The sequence below is a fragment of the Haemaphysalis longicornis genome, unplaced genomic scaffold (genome assembly GCF_048455015.1).
Source record: "Haemaphysalis longicornis isolate Haplotype H1 unplaced genomic scaffold, Haemaphysalis longicornis Haplotype H1 scaffold_2, whole genome shotgun sequence".
NCBI lineage: Eukaryota > Metazoa > Arthropoda > Arachnida > Ixodida > Ixodidae > Haemaphysalis > Haemaphysalis longicornis.
Window position 1 is genome coordinate 80,017,816 of NW_027526295.1, and position 6,000 is coordinate 80,023,815.

Sequence of the window (6,000 nt, forward strand, 5' to 3'; positions counted from 1 at the left end):
TGTTTTTGTTTGTTCCTTCTTTCTACAAGGACACAGCGCAATTTTACAAGGGTGTGGAATTCGCACGCGTATGCACAGGTCTTGTCGCTTCTTACCCGTTTCGCGGCGCACTAAACTTTTATCCTTTAAATAATCACCCCGCCACCTTCAAAAAGCCCCCTTCGATGTTCCCGAAACGGCAGACGACTGCACTCAACAATAAGAAAAGTGCAATGTATGGAAGCAATGTTCATAACACGTTTCACACTCAAGCGGTGACCAGTGCGAAGATGTTTCGTGGAATTAAACCAGCGCATTAACCCGCAACGGCCGCTGATTGTTGCATTTCTAGAGGAAATGCGCAAGCAGAGGCAACTATGTCATTGCTTACTGCCAAACGAGCACACATATTGGTTGTTTTGTCGTGTTCAGCACGCGTCTTGCGCCGCACGCAACGTGAAAAAGCAGACGACGCGAGAGCGCCATCCACACTAGGAGCGGTTCGTCCCACCGCCGCCAGGGGCCGACTGTGTTCGCGCTCGGGGTGAATAGGAGGCGAAACGGCCCATCGCGATAAACGCGGGCGAGCAACCAGATAATGTCACAACGAAGACCAAGGCTGACTGCGAAGCTTCGTAGCTGCAACAGTGAAGAAGAGGGTAGCGGCCCCTGATGGACAAAATGATAGCGGCCGCACTTCTTTGCGTAACTGGGCAGTGCAATGCCAAAAGCGGCCGCCCCGCAGTTTCTTAACCCGCGGCAGATGCCGCTAGCTGAACGTATGACGAGTGGCCGTGTTACGAAGCCTCGTTTCCCCTCCTAAATTGTTGTTGCTCCGTGCACCAGGCCCACTAACAGCATGCCACAACAGGAGTGACAAACTAGTCAGGGTGTGCTGTGAGGGCAGGGCCTGACTGCCCATGCCAATAGAGGGAAGGGGCGCGTACAAGAGCCGTTTCCAAGCGTCCAGAGCAGCCAATTCTCAGTGCCTAGAGAGGTTCGGGCCCACTATTCCGATGGAAATTGGACAGCCGCTTTTATTACCATCACAGCAGGGCAACAAAGCCCAAGTTTCAGTTGTTTGCCTGCAAATGTGGCTTCATTTTTTCGAAGACCTCCACTCTGCCAAGTGATTATGAGTTGTGCCAGCCACAAGTACCATGTAGCTGATGGCCACACCTTCACTCTGTCCATGTTCACCACAGCTGCCTAGAACCAGTGGTTGCTTGAGGCTGTTGTGTAGACACGCCTAACCACCCATCCGGCTCATCTGAATGAATGCTACCAATAGCCACAGAACACAACACTTCATGCAAACCTCAGAAGTTGTGGCCAACTGCGACTAATTTCTTTTTTTGTTTTTTGCGTTTTGAATTGTTCGACAACCTACAGTGCACTGAGCATAAGACACTGGACAGAGGACTGCCTTAACAACTGCTTGTAAAGTCATTCGACACAAGCTTCAGTAAGGAAACGATGGCACCTCATCCAATTTGCCGGTATGAAGTCTAACAAAATTTTAAAACCAGAAAGCGCCCTCCCATCTACCATTTCTATAGCTACTTGACAACCTGCTTTTGCCCTGCTTTTACCCAGGTCCAAAGCACAATTAAACTGCAATATTCAAACCGGGAAGAACTTCGTCATTTTACATGTTGGTGGCCCATGATCAAAGGAGCTAAGGTGAAGCACAAACTTTTTTTTGCCTTTGTTTTGTTGGAACGTCTTCAGTTTCCATTTTGCCTTTGATCTCTTTTCCTTTGATCTCTTTTCCTTTGGAGTAGCCACTCCAAGCTCCTGCCCATTATTAGTGAATTGAGACATGCGGCAGACATGCAAAAAAGAAAGTGTAAGCATTGGCTTACACTTCCGGATGAAGCAAACCAAAAGTGTTGTCCGTTAACGCACAGCATGGGGTGTCATTTCTGTCGTCTTTGTTTCCGCAGCCTCAATTCTGCCACGCCCACTTCTTAGTAATTTTTTTCTTACTTTAACAGCAGTCGTTACCGATGCCTGCACATCAGTACTTTCACGATGTCAGAGTGGAAAGCAGATTTACAGTCGCCTTGCCTCGAGAAATAAATGCGGAGCACGTCACTGCCACAATATGCATAGGGCCGGGCAGGAGCCTACTGTGACTGCAATGCTAAAGACAAGCCACATAAAATGATTCGGTTAAGACCACACCCCATGTACAAAATGCAATGAGAAAAAACAAAACGGCCAGTGACTGCCATCTTCAGCACAAGACACTTTTCGGTTAATTTTTTTTGTTTTTGTTTGGGTTAAATAAAGTTTTTCCTCGTTTTCTGTGTTTCTTCCCTAAGTGGCCAGCCCCTCCGCACACAGCTGTAAAGTTTAGGAGAGTGTAAAGTTTAGGAGAGTAGGATATGAAAATATGAATTTCAAGAGCTGATTTTGTGTGTAAATTTGTACCGAGCACCAGTCAATGTAGAATCAGCGGCAATCTGAAACTAGGATCAGTGACATTCTGCGCTCTTCAATCAACAGGCACAGCATCTACATATAGCGTCACACTCTTACCACTGCAGGACGGCCAGACCCTTGAAAGGAAAACATGCAAGAAAGAGAAAAAACACATTCACAACAGTCTTGGCAGGTATGCGCAGCTACGTGATAGAAACCACCAAAATGCCTTTTTGGAGTAGGATGACCCAATAGAGCACACATCACTGTTTCTGTGTGTTTGAGAATGCTGCCACATTTCACAAGGAAGGTTGGTTATTCATTCTTACCCATCTTGAACGCACTCCTTACGTGTCACTTTGAAGGCCTCCAGGGCTGCAGAAGGTGACATCACTTGGCTTTTATGCAGGACTCCAGCATCAGGAACTAGACGAAGCAAATGAACAATTATTACTCACAATTTTTCTTCTGCTAATCCTTTAAAAGCCAATAACACCAGCAAACGCTGGCACTGATGAGCAAAATGCTTGCAGGCTTGGCATACCGAACAAAAACTCTTTGTGTGGAGCAATTTTGGTGAGTGACGCGAAAAACATAACTCAATGGGTGCGGTAAGCAGGTGTGTGGGCGACAATACTGCCGCCCCACCAAAATCGCTCGGAATTGTTGCCACTATCTGTGCTGAAGTGCTATCACTCGAAGTCCGCGCATACCAGAGAAACCAACAACAAAAGGAACACAAACGTGTTCAACTTAACTACTACAAACTAGGGTGTCCTGCCTCGCACTATAGAAACTTTTTATCCCCTACCAACTCGCCACGTCGTGCAAGCTTTGATGCGGAACAAACAATTCCCACTTGTGACCCCAAATTCCCAACGTCTGCAATTTGCATAAGCAAAACCTGGCTTCGAAGGCGTATTATTACTGAATCTGCGGGCTCGTGAGCCTGCAACCGAGGCAGCATGCGCGTTTTGGAAGACACCTCGACCATAGTCACATTTGACGCGCTAATAAAATTCCCCTCTACAACATCCCCACGACCTGCAAACACGAACAGTGTTGCAGGGAAGGGTGATTGCAAACTGAGTTAAGGTAGTGGTTCGGGCTAGTTGGTACACCGAGTGCTCGGCGATTGCAACACGATAATCAGAACGCGAGGCTGCCGGCGCCTTTGCGCCACAGGTGGGCCAACGTATTGTGGTATTATATGGTGAGCCTGAGAGCATTCGTGACGCTTGGTGACTGCATCCGGTAGACAGCTCTTCCGTGTGTGGTTCTTGGAGGCAACATAGGGGGGCTGCATGCCATGGCTTCAAAACTCTGCGCTTGCATGCCATGCCGCGCCGCGTGAAACTGTGGGAGCTGGCCCCGCACACGTTACGAAGAATTTGCATGCGCATTTATCGCGATGTGTTATTATGGTGCGGCATGGCACGGAAGCGCAGAGTTTTGAAGCCACGGCATGCAGCGCCCCTATGTCGCTGCCAAGAATCACACACTGAAGGGCTGTCTACCGGATGCAGTCACCAAGCGTCACGAACGCTCTCAGCCTCATTGTATACCACAATGCATCGGCCCACCTGTGGCGCAACAAGCACCAGCAGCCACACGCTCAGAGTATCGCGTTTCAATGGCCGAGCACTGTACATGATCACGGGAATTCAAAACATCGCTACTAAACAACTCAAAGCGACACACAGCACTGTTGTCTTTTATACATGAGGCTTACATAACACAGAAGGCGGAATGTCGTGCGAGCATGCGTCCATCAATTTCCTAAATCAGAAAGTTCTTTATCTCAGTACGCTGTAGGTTTCAGCGAGTTGGTAATCCATGCTGTACTTCCCTTGCGCAAAAAAAAAAGAAACGAAGACTGAAGCGACACGACACACGACGCGAGACGAGATGGTCAATGTATTTTATCTCGATTGCCTGACAACCTAGGTCCCACTGTGAATGATTGGTCAGTGAACCAGTGCACGACTGTGTTATTTGCCCCGCGTACGTCGTGGGTTCGATTCCCAGCCGCAGTGGCTGCTTTTCTAATGGAGGCGAAAAGCAAAAACGCCCGTGTATCCGAGATTTCGGCGCACATTAAAGATCCCCAGGTGGTCAAAATTAATCCAGAGCCCTCTACTACGGCGCGCCTCATCGCCTGCGTTGCGTCGGCGCGTTAAACTCTACAATCAATCAATGGCCCGGCAGCCGAGGAGGCCAAAGCTCCCTCCGCCCCGAGACGGCGTTCCACAGAAGTCGCACGCAACCACTTTCACCCAGCTATTTCACATACTTGAGATATCTGCCACTATATTTCAAATTTGCGAATTTATCATGATAAGCGCTACTCACGCTTGGCGTCCAACTCCGAACGTGATCGTGCCGTCCAGCGTCGTAGCTGCTTGCGCGTACCTGCCCTACACTATTACGTGGCTAGCAAAGACCGATAGTCCCCTGGCAGATGCACTTGAGTCTTTGCAAGCACTGTACTCCCACGGTAGGGGAGCAGCACGCAGTTCCTAGTGCTTTGTTTGTTCCGGCTAGTTCCGGCCATCCGGTATCCGCATGCGGAGGTGCGCGTTTGCCGGCATCCCACGGAGCAGCAGGAACTTGCAGAACACGCAAAGGCCAGTCACCACGGCTGTCACAGTGAAAATTGTAGAACTTTTGCAGCGTTAAGCCGCCTTGGAGCAGGGTAGGAGCACATGTTTTCGTCCGTCACGCATTGGCGGCTCCGCGCCTTTTTACCGGTTTTATTTTTAGAAGGCTTACTTGGCATCACGTGACTCCAAAAGTGTCCAAACAACTTTAATTTTTTTTTTTCAAAACTTGCTATATCTACCCTATATCTCCAAATATTTTTGTCTTTACTTTTTTTAACTGTTGTAACAACAAACTCAGCGAAAATTTGAGGTAGGTTAAGTCAGTGCCTTTCTTACCTTTTAATGCCTGTTCCACTTTTTCTGCTTGACTCAACTACCGCGCAGTGGCGCTAGCTTCCAATCGTCAGTGGACCAGACTCAATGTACCAGACTGCAGACCAAGCGGTACGGAAATTCGGTTGGGGAGAGAGAGAGAGAATAAGCGTTTATTTAAATCAACAGGGGGGGATTGTGGTCAAGCTTGAAGGAGGAATCCTCAGTCCAAGATGCCTTGAGTGCGGGCATCACCGACAGCCCTGTGAGCCAGACGAAGCTGTTCGTCCAGGCCGGCGCTCGCCAAGGCTAGTAGGTTAAAGCAGCAGAGACGATTAATTGGGTACAGAGAATGGAAGTTAAAAAAACCCCGGAGACTTATAGATCAGACAAACTATCTATAGAAATACGGAAGGGAGCTTTCTATGGCAATACGAGAGGCAGCTGTGCATTGTTCTTTGAAGCACGGGCGGGGTGTCTGAGAACACGGGCATACACGGATAACTACAGGCAACTGAATGAATGCTGCTGCAGGGATCGGGAAACCGTAGAGCATATTGTCATAGACTGCACAGAGATACGACCGCGACGGGACGATGGGGAAGCGACGCTGACGGAAGATTTGGGATTTGATGTGAGAGGGAGCCTCAACTTTAGGGCCACAGAGGTGACGAAGAGG

General features: G+C 48.8%; 1 long non-coding RNA gene across 1 annotated transcript in view; it reads right to left on the bottom strand.

The window, feature by feature from the left end:
- The window catches only part of LOC144169018 (uncharacterized), a 39,983-nt gene extending 34,794 nt beyond the window's left edge, over positions 1-5,189 (bottom strand). Inside the window, exons 1-2 of the long non-coding RNA XR_013322341.1 lie at positions 4,759-5,189; positions 2,736-2,832 (exon numbers count right to left, since the gene is read on the bottom strand). This is a non-coding gene — a long non-coding RNA (uncharacterized LOC144169018). The remainder of the gene's footprint in view (positions 1-2,735; positions 2,833-4,758) is intronic.
- Positions 5,190-6,000: the final 811 nt, after the last annotated feature.